The 15,783-nt window shown below is 40.6% G+C and overlaps 7 non-coding genes and 1 pseudogene across 7 annotated transcripts; all 8 read right to left on the bottom strand.

The window, feature by feature from the left end:
* Positions 1-7,243: 7,243 nt before the first annotated feature.
* Positions 7,244-7,360, bottom strand: LOC124023760. The gene has a single exon (XR_006836751.1). It is a non-coding gene; the product is annotated as a 5S ribosomal RNA (ribosomal RNA).
* Positions 7,361-8,235: 875 nt separating this feature from the next.
* Positions 8,236-8,352, bottom strand: LOC124023762 (annotated as a pseudogene).
* A 261-nt stretch (positions 8,353-8,613) lies between these two features.
* Positions 8,614-8,732, bottom strand: LOC124023726. The gene has a single exon (XR_006836719.1). It is a non-coding gene; the product is annotated as a 5S ribosomal RNA (ribosomal RNA).
* Positions 8,733-9,949: 1,217 nt separating this feature from the next.
* LOC124023731 lies at positions 9,950-10,068 on the bottom strand. Its single transcript, XR_006836724.1, has one exon. It is a non-coding gene; the product is annotated as a 5S ribosomal RNA (ribosomal RNA).
* A 1,214-nt stretch (positions 10,069-11,282) lies between these two features.
* LOC124023730 lies at positions 11,283-11,401 on the bottom strand. The gene has a single exon (XR_006836723.1). It is a non-coding gene; the product is annotated as a 5S ribosomal RNA (ribosomal RNA).
* Positions 11,402-12,611: 1,210 nt separating this feature from the next.
* LOC124023729 lies at positions 12,612-12,730 on the bottom strand. The gene has a single exon (XR_006836722.1). It is a non-coding gene; the product is annotated as a 5S ribosomal RNA (ribosomal RNA).
* Positions 12,731-13,934: 1,204 nt separating this feature from the next.
* Positions 13,935-14,053, bottom strand: LOC124023728. The gene has a single exon (XR_006836721.1). It is a non-coding gene; the product is annotated as a 5S ribosomal RNA (ribosomal RNA).
* Positions 14,054-15,263: 1,210 nt separating this feature from the next.
* LOC124023727 lies at positions 15,264-15,382 on the bottom strand. Its single transcript, XR_006836720.1, has one exon. It is a non-coding gene; the product is annotated as a 5S ribosomal RNA (ribosomal RNA).
* Positions 15,383-15,783: the final 401 nt, after the last annotated feature.

Genomic DNA, 15,783 nt, shown 5'->3' with positions numbered 1-15,783 from the left:
CGAGATCAGACGAGATCAGGCGTCTCAGGCGGTGTGGTCTAAAGCGAGAAACTATCTCTTGGTGCACTATATAAAGTCAAAGTGGGTGTGCCAGCTGTTGCATTTCACCATGTCGATAAGCATCTTTGTGTCACTCAAAAAGTGAAGAACTTGCATATAATGTAGCCATAATTTGTAGCACAGATTGTTGGATGAAATACAAACTAAACTGCATTACTTATTTAAAAAGCACGGCACATATTTCAGCCTTGTGGGAAGAAACGGACAAAGGGTTGACAAAAGCTTACAGCACCTGGTATTCCCAGGCGGTCTCCCATCCAAGTACTAACCAGGCCCGAACCTGCTTAGCTTCCGAGATCAGACGAGATCAGGCGTACTTTTTTTTTATCTTTTATTATGAAAAAAACACATAATATTTCCAACATTCAATCAATTATAAAAAGGATGAACAATTCATCCTTTTACAAAATCAAAAAAGAAAAGAAAAGAAAACCTATTAAAACCCCAATAATCCACCAAAACCAATTAATAATTAAAACCAAGTTTTCCATTCGACTCAATTTCAATAAAAGTGCTCCCCCACACGAACAATTTTTCAAAATTACATCCACCATATTTATATATTACTTCTATATCTTTCTCTAGAATACTTCTAAATAAAACCTCCACACTCACAATTTTCCCTTCATAATGTCCCAAATTCCTTCTTAGTCTTATAGCGTATCTGGCATGACTAAGAACAAAATTAATCAAATGAAAATTAAAAACTTTGCTTTTCCCAGTTAAACCAAAAAGAAACAACCTCCTCCACTCAACCCCAGCAACAATCTCTTCTCCCCAATGTTGTACTAAAATCCCCTTTAAAAACTTATGAAACTCTTCTAATCTACTACATTCAACAAAAAAGTGCATAAAATTTTCCACCCCGTACCACAAATATCACATTCTCTTTTAACATCTCTATTTATTTGATGTAAAACCACGTTCGTAAAAATCCTATTATGTTTCAATTTAAAATCATTGTCTTCACATTCTATAGAATTATATTTTACATTTACATTCTTCCATATTGATTTCACATCTATATTTACAAACACCCTAGACCACACTTTTTCTGAAGCAGGAGTTTTTATCTCTCTTAAAATACATTTTTCATAAACCTTTTTAACTTTCAAACCTGACAAATCATACTTCTTCCCATTACTTTCATAATATAAAACCGGTAAACCCTTAGCTCTTGTAGCCACCTCTTTATTTATTAAAACACACCACTCCCCAGGAAGACATCCTAATATTCTCTTATACATGTTCTCCACAGTAGTTCTACCTATTTCATCATTTTCTTCATCCACATTATCAAATATTGCCTGACATGGAAGGAACCCCGGAATGACCTCATATAAAATGTCCCCAATCTGTCTCATCCCAGCCCTCATAAAATATTTACAATACAACATTTTATTATTATACTGTATCTTGGGATTTAAAAAAATTGGCTGATTTAAAATATTGTCTAAAATGGTACACTCATAATAAATATTTGGTAAAAACTCCCCCCAAGCCTCAAACACTTCTCTATAAAACAAAGGTATATTACTTAACATTTCCTTTTTCATACACATCAATAAGCCATTGTCTCCCATCCTCCCAACCTCCTGCAAATACTCCTTAAAAAATCTTTTCCATCCATAATCTAATTCACCATATAAATATTTACGTACCATTTTGACTCTAATTGCTTTTTTCCTCACATTTAAATCCACCAACTTCAAACCTCCCTCCTCATAACCTGCAATCAAAGTTTTAAAAGAAATTTTCGCACCTTTCCCATCCCATAAAAAATCAACTAAAATCGTATTTATTTCCGATAAAACCCATTCTGGTACGTCTAAAACATTCATGACATGAATAAAAATTGACATCAGCAAGGAATTTACAACTATTACTTTCCCTTTTAATTTTAAAGACCTCCCCCTCCACATATTTACCACCTTTCTAACTTTATTTATCACACCACTCCATGTCAGATCCCTAGCTTCCTGTTCCTTCACCCCTAAAAACACACCTAACACCTTAAAATAATCATTTACCATTTTAAAAGGAAAAGTCCCCTCATTAATCTTCCCAACATTCATTATTACTGACTTCTCCATATTCACTTTTGCTCCTGAGGCTTGCTCATATACTTTAAAACACTCCATCACCCTTATAACACTTCCCTCATCTCTAACTATTACTGTGGTATCGTCTGCATATTGATGAATTAAACTAAAACCTCCTTGCGGAGTCTCTACACAATTTATAAAATTATCTTTTTTAAGGTATGCCGCTAAGGGTTCTACCGATAAAACATACAATAATGCTGATAAAGGGCACCCCTGCCTCACCGATCTCTCAAGAATAAAAGAATCTGTTAAAACCCCATTACATTTTACCCTACTTTTTGCCTTTCTATATAATAACTTTATCCATCCTATTATTCTGTTTCCAAACCCATATTTCTCCAGTACCCTAAACATAAAATCATGTTCCACCCTGTCAAAAGCTTTATTAAAATCTATACTTAAAACAATTCCCCCTCTCTTATCACTATTCATTTTATTTATCACATCTCTAAGTGTAATAATAGTATCAGCTATATCTCTTCCAGGCACACTATAATTTTGTGTAGGTGCTATAATATCATTTAAAACCATCTTCATCCTATTTGCCAATATCTTAGCTAAAATCTTATAATCTGAGTTTAATAAACTAATTGGCCTATAATTCTCCAATTTTAATTTGCTCCCCTTATTTTTATATAAAATCGATATCAGCCCTGTCACCATGGAGTCTGAAACAGTATTATTATCTTCCATATATTGATACACTTCCATTAAAATCGGTGCTAAAAAACTTTCATACATTTTATAAAACTCTGCAATTAGTCCATCTACTCCAGGACTTTTATTTATTTGTAAACCCTTAATTGCATCTTTCACTTCATCCACTGTTATCTTCCTATCACATCTTTGCTTATCCTCAACACCAATTTGTACATCCACACTACCTAAAATCTCCTTTACACACCCCTCATCCACCTCCCCTTTCTTAAATAAATCCTTGTAAAAATTCTGTACGGTTTCTAATATCTCAACATAATCATTTACAACTTCACCCTTTACATTTTCTATCTCACTAATATATGATTTCGTCTGTTTAGTTTTCTCTAAACCAAGAAAAAAGACGTGCATTTCTCCCCTTCCAACACATACTTTGCCCTACTTCTAATAGATGCCCCCTTACACTTATCTATTTCACATTTGCTCAATTGTGCCTTTAAATCTAAAAACCTTTCAATATTATAAATAGGATTAATATCACATTTCCTCATTTCTTCATTCAATTTTTCTCTTAACAAATGTTCTTCTCTTGTCATCCTACTCCTCTTCTTCCTTGCATATCTAATACTAAAACCTTTAATTTTTTTCTTTACATTTTCCCACCACTGGCACTTATCATTCCCTTTTTGCTTATCCTCCATTTCATGTTCTATCAAAGATTTAAGCTGTATTCCATATTCTTCATCACCTAGATACCCTGCATTCATGCACCATATTCCCCCCCCCCTTTCCTTTCTTTATCTAACCCCACCGAAAATGTTAACCCAGCATGATCACTAAAAGTTGTAAAAATATAATTAATATCCTTCATAAAATTCCTTAACCCTTCATTTACTAAAACCAGATCTATCCGTGTCTGTTTCAACTCCCCTAAAACCACCTGCCTTCTAGAAAATCCTCTCTTATTCGGGTTCTCATCTCTCCATATATCAATCAGACTGTTTTCACACATAATCTTCCTTAAAACCCCCCCTCGATACGTCACTTCTAAAAATAGCTCCCCTTGACATATCTAATCTATTCATTTTAACATTAAAATCCCCAACTAAAATACAGTTACCCTTGCACCATTTCCCTAATTCTAAAAATAAATTCCTTCGCTCTATCTCATTATTCGGCGCATAAATATTTATAATCCTAAAAACCCTATTCATATATTCAAAATCCAAAATTAAAATCCTCCCATTATTATCATTATATATCTTCTTCACATTTTCTACTACATCCTTCCTTAATAAAATTGCAACCCCACTTGAATTCCCTCTGCCATTGTTTACATAAATAAAATCCCTCCATATTTTTTTTACTTCTAAAACACAAACATTATCCCAGTGTGTTTCTTGAATACATAAAATATCTGAATTCTTCATTTGGACTATTCTATTTAATTTTCCCATTGTTCTCAAACCATTTGCATTTATTGACATTATATTGACCATTCTAATAAATAATAAAATAATAAAATATAATTTCATTATCCTCTACCTGTTATCCAGTTTCTTTCTTCTTCCACCCTTTCTCTCCCCCTCTTCCCACCGCTTTCCTCTTCCTGTATCCTTCCCTCGTTCTTTCCATCTTTGCCCCATCATCCGTGTCCGATATCTCCTCCAAGTCCATGTTATCCAGCCAACTTCCACTCTTGGCATCCACCTCCGTTGTGCTCCCCGTATTCATCTCCACTTCTGGTATAGTCGTTGTGCTCCCCGTGCTCATCGCCGTCTCTGGTATTGTCATCAACTCCATAACCCCCTCCATTTCTTCACCCCCCCGAGCTACTTGTTAGTGCTGTGCTTTCCCCCAAAACCTGTGAGTCCCCCGTGCTTCCCCCCAGTCCACTCCCCCCCCCTCCTCCTGAAAGCTCCCTCTTCTTATTTCTGAGTCCATACTCCTCCCAATTTCATTTATCTTCTGGTCCTTCTTCCTTCTTCCTTCCTCCGTCTCTCCACCTTCCACCACGTCCTCTCCTCCATCTTCTTCTCCTTCTTGCGACAATACCACTGCTTCCTCGAATATTGTTTGACTCCCCTCTTCAGCCCTATCCTCTCCACAGTTGCACTCCGCCACTCTCTTTCTGCATCCACCACAAAAATTCCTTTCCTTCTCTCCATCACATTCTCTCGCATAGTGTCCATGATTGCCACACTTAAAACACCTAAATTCCGGGCAGTCTTTAACTATGTGCCCGGGTTGAATACACATACGACACACTCTGACCTGTTTGTCATGAATGACCCTGAAATATTCTGCTCCCTCCAACGTCTCAATTCTTGTAGAATAAGGTAATGATGTCACTTTTTCTGTGAACTTGACCTTGCAGAAACGTGTCCCGTCAACCACCTCCGTTCCTGGCCAAACTCTCCTCCTTATCTCCGAGACGGCCTCCACTCCCCAGCTTCTCAGCTTGCCCACTATCACACCATCTTCTACGTATACTGGGAGATTCATAAAAGACACCACCAACTCCTTCACATTAATATCTCTCGCCAGAATCCTTGTGTCCTTTATTCGCAATCCATCCATTAACCGTTCTTTTCCTCTTTCATTTCTCATCGTAATTTCGTACTTCTTTTCTCCTTTCATTCTGCATCCCACCACCTCTCCACACACCTCCTTAATTGCTCTTAGTAGTTCCATTGTCGTCACTTTGTCTTCTCCTTCCAACACAATTGCCACCGTGTATTCTTTTCCATATTTCACTCCTTCGTTATCTTCATTTTTCTTCCGTTGCGCCTTTTCGTTGTCTTTGTCCATTCCGTTTGTCTTTTCCTTGTTGTCCGTCATAGTAAAAAATGAATCCAAAAAAACCTCTCCCCCCAAGCAGAAAAACTGCAAGGGGGAAGACTAACCAAACTTTAAACTATTCAACTGAAGAAAATAATAAATTATATTGCAAAAACCAATTAATTAACAAAAATAGCTCTCGAGCAAACACTCTCCAGCAAACACTCACTCACAGCTCAAACACTCACACCTGTCGTCACTTCTCCAATCAGGAATTGCGTACTCAGGCTGGTATGGTCGTAAGCGAGAAAGTATCTCTTGGTGCACTATATAAAGTCAAAGTGGGTGTGATTACCAGCTGTTGCATTTTCACCATGTCGATAAGCATCTTTGTGTCACTCAAAAAGTGGAAGAACTTGCATATAATGTAGCCATAATTTGTAGCACAGATTGTTGGATGAAATACAAACTAACCTTGCTTACTTATTTCAAAGCGACGGCACATATTTCAGCCTTGTGGGAAGAAACGGACAAAGGGTTGACAAAAAGCTTACAGCACCTGGTATTCCCAGGCGGTCTCCCATCCAAGTACTAACCAGGCCCGAACCTGACTTAGCTTCCGAGATCAGACAAGATCAGGCGTACTCAAATGGTGTGGTCTAAGGAGAAACTATCTCTTGGTGCACTATATAAAGTCAAAGTGGGTGTGATTAACAGCTGTTGCATTTTCACCATGTCGATAAGCATCTTTGTGTCACTCACTTTCAAAAGTGGAAGAACTTGCATATAATGTAGCCATAATTTGGAGCAAACAGATTTTGTGTAGCCGTTAGCGAAAGGCAAATGACTAACCTTGCTTCTTATTTCAAAGAGAACGGCACATATTTCAGCAAAAACCTTGTGGGAAGAAACGGACAAAGGGTTGACTGCAAAGCTTACAGCACCTTATTCCCATTATCTCCCATCAAGTGTCACTCAACCAGGAAGAACCTGCATTAGCTTCCAAATCAGACGAGACAGGCGTACTCAGGCCGGTGTGAAATAACAAACTAATGTCTCTTGGTGCACTATATAAAGTCAAAGTGGGTGTGATTACAGCTGTTGCATTTTCACCATGTCAAAGCATCTTTGTGTCACTCAAAAGTGGAAGAACTTGCATAAATGTAGCCATAATTTTAGCACAGATTGTTGGATGAAATACAAATCCAACCTTGCTTACTTATTTCAAAGCGACGGCACATATTTCAGCCTTGTGGGAAGAAACGGACAAAGGGTTGAAACGGAAAAGCTTACAGCACCTGGTATTCCCAGGCGGTCTCCCATCCAAGTACTAACCAGGCCCGAACCTGCTTAGCTTCAGATCAAACATTGAAGGGATTTTCAGGGTGTGGTCGTAAGCGAGAAACTATCTCTTGGTGCACTATATAAAGTCAAAGTGGGTGTGATTAACAGCTGTTGCATTTTCACCATGTCGATAAGCATCTTTGTGTCACTCAAAAAGTGGAAGAACTTGCATATAATGTAGCCATAATTTGTAGCACAGATTGTTGGATGAAATACAAACTAACCTTGCTTACTTATTTCAAAGCGACGGCACATATTTCAGCCTTGTGGGAAGAAACGGACAAGGGTTGACAAAAAGCTTACAGCACCTGGTATTCCCAGGCGGTCTCCCATCCAAGTACTAACCAGGCCCGAACCTGCTTAGCTTCCGAGATCAGACGAGATCAGGCGTTCAGGCCGGTGTGGTCGTAAGCGAGAAACTATCTCTTGGTGCACTATATAAAGTCAAAGTGGGTGTGATTATCAGCTGTTGCATTTTCACCATGTCGATAAGCATCTTTGTGTCACTGAAAAGTGGAAGAACTTGCATATAATTTCCAGACCATAATTTGTGGGGTGGGATTGTTGGATGAAATACAAACTAAGATGAAATACAAACTAAGAGGGCTTACTTATTTCAAAGCGACGGCACATATTTCAGCCTTGTGGGAAGAAACGGACAAAGGGTTGACAAAAAGCTTACAGCACCTGGTATTCCCAGCGGTCTCCCATCCAAGTATTAACAATAGGCCCGAACCTGCTTTTGAGATCAGACGAGATCAGGCGTACTCAGGCCGGTTGGTCAACTTGTTAGAAAATGCATTCTTTGCACTATATAAAGTCAAAGTGGGTGTGATTCAGCTGTTGCATTTTCACCATGTCGATAAGCATCTTTGTGTCACTCAAAAAGTGAAGAACTTGCATATAATGTAGCCATAATTTGTAGCACAGATTGTTGGATGAAATACAAACTAACCTTCTTCTGGTAGAAAGGAAAGGCACAAAGCCTTGTGGGAATGAAATGTTAACTGACAAAGTACAGCACCTGGTATGCCCAGGCAGGTATCCCATCATTATTTGCATCAACCAGTGGCCATTTGTTTTGCAAATCAGCAATCACATGAGAGCTACAGCACACTGCACTTAACCAAACAAATGTCTGATTCAGCTGTTGCATTTTCACCATGTCGATAAGCATCTTTGTGTCACTCAAAAAGTGGAAGAACTTACACCCCAAAAGCCATAATTTCTTCAGATTTTTGAAATACAAACTAACCTCAAAAGTGGCACATATTTCAGCCTGACTAGGGTTTTACAGCACCTGGTATTCCCAGGCGGTCTCCCATCCAAGTACTAACCAGGCCCGAACCTGCTTAGCTTCCGAGATCAAACGAGATCAGGCGATACTCAGGCCGGTGTGGTAAACGGAGAAAGTATCTTGGTGCACTATATAAAGTCAAAGTGGGTGTGATTAACAGCTGTTGCATTTTCACCATGTCGATAAGCATCTTTGTGTCACTCAAAAAGTGGAAGAACTTGCATATAATGTAGCCATAATTTGTAGCACAGATTGTTGGATTTGAAATACACTAACAAACTGCATGTAGTCCAATAAAAAGACACAACATTATTAGGGCGATAAATATTTCAGCCTTGTGGGAAGAAACGGACAAAGAGGTTGACAAAAAGCTTACAGCACCTGGTATTCCCAGGCGGTCTCCCATCCAAGTACTAACCAGGCCCGAACCTGCTTAGCTTCCGAGATCGGACGAGATCAGGCGTATTCAGGCTGGTATGGCCGTAAGCGAAAACTCTCTTGGTACACTATATAAAGTCAATGTGCCGGTTATTCATCAGCTGAGACAGAGAACTGTCCACTTTGTGACACACTGACAAAGCTCAAAACTTGCATATACATTTCCAGACCATAATTTCACTCTTGATTGTTGGATGGGGGGGGGAAAGGGCATATCCTGTGTTCACACTTATGACAATTTCATGGAAGAAACGGACAAAGGGTTGACAAAAACTTACAGCACCGGAATCCCAGACTTTAAACCGAAATTCAACAATATTCAAAAATGTTTTGAACTAAGGAGGAAATCAACTAAATCCTTTCAACTTGTTGAAAATGCATTCATTTGCCCAAGTGAATCATTAGACATCAACAAAATGATCAGTGATTCGTATTTCCACCAACTTTCAGAAATCTTTGGTCACAGGACTGGAAGTTTCTGTGCATATAATGTAGCCATAATTTGTAGCCAGATTGCGATGAGGCTAATGATAACCTTCTTCTGGTAGAGAAGGAAAGGCTTCCCACAAAAACCTTCTCAATGAAATGTTAACTGCAAAGTAGCCTATGCCAGCTTGGCAGAATTATATCATCATTATTTGCATCAATCCAGTGGCCATTTGTTTTGCAAACTCCGCAATCACATGAGAGCTACAGCAACACTGCTTAACCAAACAAATGTCTCTTCCTGGTGCACACTATAAAGTGTAAAGTGGGGTAATTACAGCCCCAAAATCATATGTCTTCAATTTTTCCCAGACCTCAAAAGTGGTCTCCTGCTATGTAGGTTTTAAACGTTGTCGATGACATAGAACATCCAATCGTGTTATATTTCGATTAAAAGGGTGTGCTTTTGAGAGCGAAAACCTGGAGAAGCAGGGATAAACGGCCAACCGGGAAATGTAAACGGAGAAGACCTGGAGTAATTGTTTATCCAAGTACTTTTTTTTTTTTTTTTTTTTTTTTATTCAGGCAAAACATTGAAGGGATTTTACAGGGCCCTAATGGACGACAGACATTGACAGTCTCCGAGCCTAAAAACAAATGCTGAATGTGTGCATTTTCACCATTTCGATAAGCATCTTTGTGTCCATGATTGAAGAATTTGATCATAGGGCAGCATAACAAACTGCATGTAGTCCAATGAAAAAAACAACATTATTAGGGCTTATAAATAAAAGGCAGTTGCTTCAGCCTTGTGGGAAGAAACGGACAAACTGGAGCAAAAAGCTTACAGCACCTGGTATTCCCAGGCGGTCTCCCATCCAAGTACTAACCAGGCCCGACCCTGCTTAGCTTCCGAGATCGGACGAGATCGGGCGTATTCAGGCTGGTATGGCCGTAAGCTAAGGGAACTCTCTTGGTACACTATATAAAGTCAATGTGCCGCTTATTCATCAGGAGACAGAGAACTGTCCACGTTGTGACACACTGACAAAGCTCAAACCTTGCTTACATTTCCAGACCATATATTTCACTCTTGGGGTGGGGTGGGGTGGGGGGGGGGAAGAGGGCATATCCTGTGTTCACACTTATGACAACTTCATGGACTATATAATACGGCGCCCGCCCGCACGGAATCACGGAATCCAGACTTTAAACCGAAATTCAACAATATTCAAAAATGTTTTGAACTAAGGAGGAAATCAACTAAATCCTTTCAACTTGTTAGAAAATGCATTCATTTGCCCAAGTGAATCATTAGACATCAACAAAATGCATCAGTGATTCGTATTTCCACCCAACTTTCAGAAACGGCACAGGACTGCCCAGTTTCTGTGCGCATGAGCGGAGCGCTACACTTTGTGTAGCCGTTAGCGATGAGGCTAATGATTACCTTCTTCTGGTAGAGAAGGAAAGGCTTCCCACAAAAACCTTCTCAATGAAATGTTAACTGCAAAGTAGCCTATGCCAGCTTGGCAGAATTATATCATCATTATTTGCATCAATCCAGTGGCCATTTGTTTTGCAAACTCCGCAATCACATGAGAGCTACAGCAACACTGCTTAACCAAACAAATGTCTCTTCCTGGCGCACACTTGCGTGTAAAGGGTAACTACACCCCAAAATCGATATGTCTTCAATTTTTCCCAGACCTCAAAAGTGGTCTCCTGCTAGGGTTTTAAACGTTGTCGTGGACATAGAACATCCAATCGTGTTATATTTCGATTAAAAGGGTGTGCATATTTTTGAGAAGCGAAAACCTGGAGAAGCAGGGATAAACGGCCAACCGGGAAATGTAAACGGAGAAGAGGTGGAGTAATTGTTTGTTTATTTATTTTTTTTTTTACATTTTTTTTTTTATTCAGGCAAAACATTGAAGGGATTTTACAGGGCCCTAATGGACGACAGACATTGACAGTCTCCGAGCCTAAAAACAAATGCTGAATGTAGTGCCTACATTTCGAGGGAAACGCACTGTCCATGATTGGATTTGATCAGGGCAGGGCAGCACTAACAAACTGCATGTAGTCCAATAAAAAGACACAACATTATTAGGGCGATAAATAAAAGGCAGTTGCTCCACGCATGACGTAAGAGTACCCTCTACTGGAGCAAAAGCTTACAGCACCTGGTATTCCCAGGCGGTCTCCCATCCAAGTACTAACCAGGCCCGACCCTGCTTAGCTTCCGAGATCGGACGAGATCGGGCGTATTCAGGCTGGTATGGCCGTAAGCGAAGGGAACTCTCTTGGTACACTATATAAAGTCAATGTGCCGCTTATTCATCAGGAGACAGAGAACTGTCCACGTTGTGACACACTGACAAAGCTCAAACCTTGCTTACATTTCCAGACCATATATTTCACTCTTGTGGGGTGGGGTGGGGGGGGGGGAAGAGGGCATATCCTGTGTTCACACTTATGACAACTTCATGGACTATATAATACGGCGCGCCCGCACGGAATCACGGAATCCAGACTTTAAACCGAAATTCAACAATATTCAAAAATGTTTTGAACTAAGGAGGAAATCAACTAAATCCTTTCAACTTGTTAGAAAATGCATTCATTTGCCCAAGTGAATCATTAGACATCAACAAAATGCATCAGTGATTCGTATTTCCACCCAACTTTCAGAAACGGCACAGGACTGCCCAGTTTCTGTGCGCATGCGAGCGGAGCGCTACACTTTGTGTAGCCGTTAGCGATGAGGCTAATGATTACCTTCTTCTGGTAGAGAAGGAAAGGCTTCCCACAAAAACCTTCTCAATGAAATGTTAACTGCAAAGTAGCCTATGCCAGCTTGGCAGAATTATATCATCATTATTTGCATCAATCCAGTGGCCATTTGTTTTGCAAACTCCGCAATCACATGAGAGCTACAGCAACACTGCTTAACCAAACAAATGTCTCTTCCTGGCGCACACTTGCGTGTAAAGGGTAACTACACCCCAAAATCGATATGTCTTCAATTTTTCCCAGACCTCAAAAGTGGTCTCCTGCTAGGGTTTTAAACGTTGTCGTGGACATAGAACATCCAATCGTGTTATATTTCGATTAAAAGGGTGTGCTTTTGAGAGCGAAAACCTGGAGAAGCAGGGATAAACGGCCAACCGGGAAATGTAAACGGAGAAGAGGGGGAGTAATTGTTTATTTTTTTATTTTTTTTAAAATTTTTTTTTTGGGGGGTTTCAGGCAAAACATTGAAGGGATTTTACAGGGCCCTAATGGACGACAGACATTGACAGTCTCCGAGCCTAAAAACAAATGCTGAATGTAGTGCCTACATTTCGAGGGAAACGCACTGTCCATGATTGGATTTGATCAGGGCAGGGCAGCACTAACAAACTGCATGTAGTCCAATAAAAAGACACAACATTATTAGGGCGATAAATAAAAGGCAGTTGCTCCACGCATGACATAAGAGTACCCTCTACTGGAGCAAAAGCTTACAGCACCTGGTATTCCCAGGCGGTCTCCCATCCAAGTACTAACCAGGCCCGACCCTGCTTAGCTTCCGAGATCGGACGAGATCGGGCGTATTCAGGCTGGTATGGCCGTAAGCGAAGGGAACTCTCTTGGTACACTATATAAAGTCAATGTGCCGCTTATTCATCAGGAGACAGAGAACTGTCCACGTTGTGACACACTGACAAAGCTCAAACCTTGCTTACATTTCCAGACCATATATTTCACTCTTGTGGGGTGGGGTGGGGTGGGGGGAAGAGGGCATATCCTGTGTTCACACTTATGACAACTTCATGGACTATATAATACGGCGCGCCCGCACGGAATCACGGAATCCAGACTTTAAACCGAAATTCAACAATATTCAAAAATGTTTTGAACTAAGGAGGAAATCAACTAAATCCTTTCAACTTGTTAGAAAATGCATTCATTTGCCCAAGTGAATCATTAGACATCAACAAAATGCATCAGTGATTCGTATTTCCACCCAACTTTCAGAAACGGCACAGGACTGCCCAGTTTCTGTGCGCATGCGAGCGGAGCGCTACACTTTGTGTAGCCGTTAGCGATGAGGCTAATGATTACCTTCTTCTGGTAGAGAAGGAAAGGCTTCCCACAAAAACCTTCTCAATGAAATGTTAACTGCAAAGTAGCCTATGCCAGCTTGGCAGAATTATATCATCATTATTTGCATCAATCCAGTGGCCATTTGTTTTGCAAACTCCGCAATCACATGAGAGCTACAGCAACACTGCTTAACCAAACAAATGTCTCTTCCTGGCGCACACTTGCGTGTAAAGGGTAACTACACCCCAAAATCGATATGTCTTCAATTTTTCCCAGACCTCAAAAGTGGTCTCCTGCTAGGGTTTTAAACGTTGTCGTGGACATAGAACATCCAATCGTGTTATATTTCGATTAAAAGGGTGTGCTTTTGAGAGCGAAAACCTGGAGAAGCAGGGATAAACGGCCAACCGGGAAATGTAAACGGAGAAGAGGGGGAGTAATTGTTTATTTAAAAAAAAAAAAAATGGGGGGGGGGGTTTCAGGCAAAACATTGAAGGGATTTTACAGGGCCCTAATGGACGACAGACATTGACAGTCTCCGAGCCTAAAAACAAATGCTGAATGTAGTGCCTACATTTCGAGGGAAACGCACTGTCCATGATTGGATTTGATCAGGGCAGGGCAGCACTAACAAACTGCATGTAGTCCAATAAAAAGACACAACATTATTAGGGCGATAAATAAAAGGCAGTTGCTCCACGCATGACGTAAGAGTACCCTCTACTGGAGCAAAAAGCTTACAGCACCTGGTATTCCCAGGCGGTCTCCCATCCAAGTACTAACCAGGCCCGACCCTGCTTAGCTTCCGAGATCGGACGAGATCGGGCGTATTCAGGCTGGTATGGCCGTAAGCGAAGGGAACTCTCTTGGTACACTATATAAAGTCAATGTGCCGCTTATTCATCAGGAGACAGAGAACTGTCCACGTTGTGACACACTGACAAAGCTCAAACCTTGCTTACATTTCCAGACCATATATTTCACTCTTGTGGGGTGGGGTGGGGGGGGGGGGAAGAGGGCATATCCTGTGTTCACACTTATGACAACTTCATGGACTATATAATACGGCGCGCCCGCACGGAATCACGGAATCCAGACTTTAAACCGAAATTCAACAATATTCAAAAATGTTTTGAACTAAGGAGGAAATCAACTAAATCCTTTCAACTTGTTAGAAAATGCATTCATTTGCCCAAGTGAATCATTAGACATCAACAAAATGCATCAGTGATTCGTATTTCCACCCAACTTTCAGAAACGGCACAGGACTGCCCAGTTTCTGTGCGCATGCGAGCGGAGCGCTACACTTTGTGTAGCCGTTAGCGATGAGGCTAATGATTACCTTCTTCTGGTAGAGAAGGAAAGGCTTCCCACAAACCTTCTCAATGAAATGTTAACTGCAAAGTAGCCTATGCCAGCTTGGCAGAATTATATCATCATTATTTGCATCAATCCAGTGGCCATTTGTTTTGCAAACTCCGCAATCACATGAGAGCTACAGCAACACTGCTTAACCAAACAAATGTCTCTTCCTGGCGCACACTTGCGTGTAAAGGGTAACTACACCCCAAAATCGATATGTCTTCAATTTTTCCCAGACCTCAAAAGTGGTCTCCTGCTAGGGTTTTAAACGTTGTCGTGGACATAGAACATCCAATCGTGTTATATTTCGATTAAAAGGGTGTGCTTTTGAGAGCGAAAACCTGGAGAAGCAGGGATAAACGGCCAACCGGGAAATGTAAACGGAGAAGAGGGGGAGTAATTGTTTATTTAAAAAAAAAAAAAAAAAAATGGGGGGGGGGGGTTTCAGGCAAAACATTGAAGGGATTTTACAGGGCCCTAATGGACGACAGACATTGACAGTCTCCGAGCCTAAAACACAAATGCTGAATGTAGTGCCTACATTTCGAGGGAAACGCACTGTCCATGATTGGATTTGATCAGGGCAGGGCAGCACTAACAAACTGCATGTAGTCCAATAAAAAGACACAACATTATTAGGGCGATAAATAAAAGGCAGTTGCTCCACGCATGACATAAGAGTACCCTCTACTGGAGCAAAAAGCTTACAGCACCTGGTATTCCCAGGCGGTCTCCCATCCAAGTACTAACCAGGCCCGACCCTGCTTAGCTTCCGAGATCGGACGAGATCGGGCGTATTCAGGCTGGTATGGCCGTAAGCGAAGGGAACTCTCTTGGTACACTATATAAAGTCAATGTGCCGCTTATTCATCAGGAGACAGAGAACTGTCCACGTTGTGACACACTGACAAAGCTCAAACCTTGCTTACATTTCCAGACCATATATTTCACTCTTGTGGGGTGGGGTGGGGTGGGGGGGAGAGGGCATATCCTGTGTTCACACTTATGACAACTTCATGGACTATATAATACGGCGCGCCCACACGGAATCACGGAATCCAGACTTTAAACCGAAATTCAACAATATTCAAAAATGTTTTGAACTAAGGAGGAAATCAACTAAATCCTTTCAACTTGTTAGAAAATGCATTCATTTGCCCAAGTGAATCATTAGACATCAACAAAATGCATCAGTGATTCGTATTTCCACCCAACTTTCAG

Source organism: Oncorhynchus gorbuscha, unplaced genomic scaffold (assembly GCF_021184085.1).
Source record: "Oncorhynchus gorbuscha isolate QuinsamMale2020 ecotype Even-year unplaced genomic scaffold, OgorEven_v1.0 Un_scaffold_1678, whole genome shotgun sequence".
Lineage (NCBI taxonomy): Eukaryota > Metazoa > Chordata > Actinopteri > Salmoniformes > Salmonidae > Oncorhynchus > Oncorhynchus gorbuscha.
Note: the sequence above shows the minus strand (reverse complement) of the source record. Positions and strands in the feature narration are given on the sequence as shown.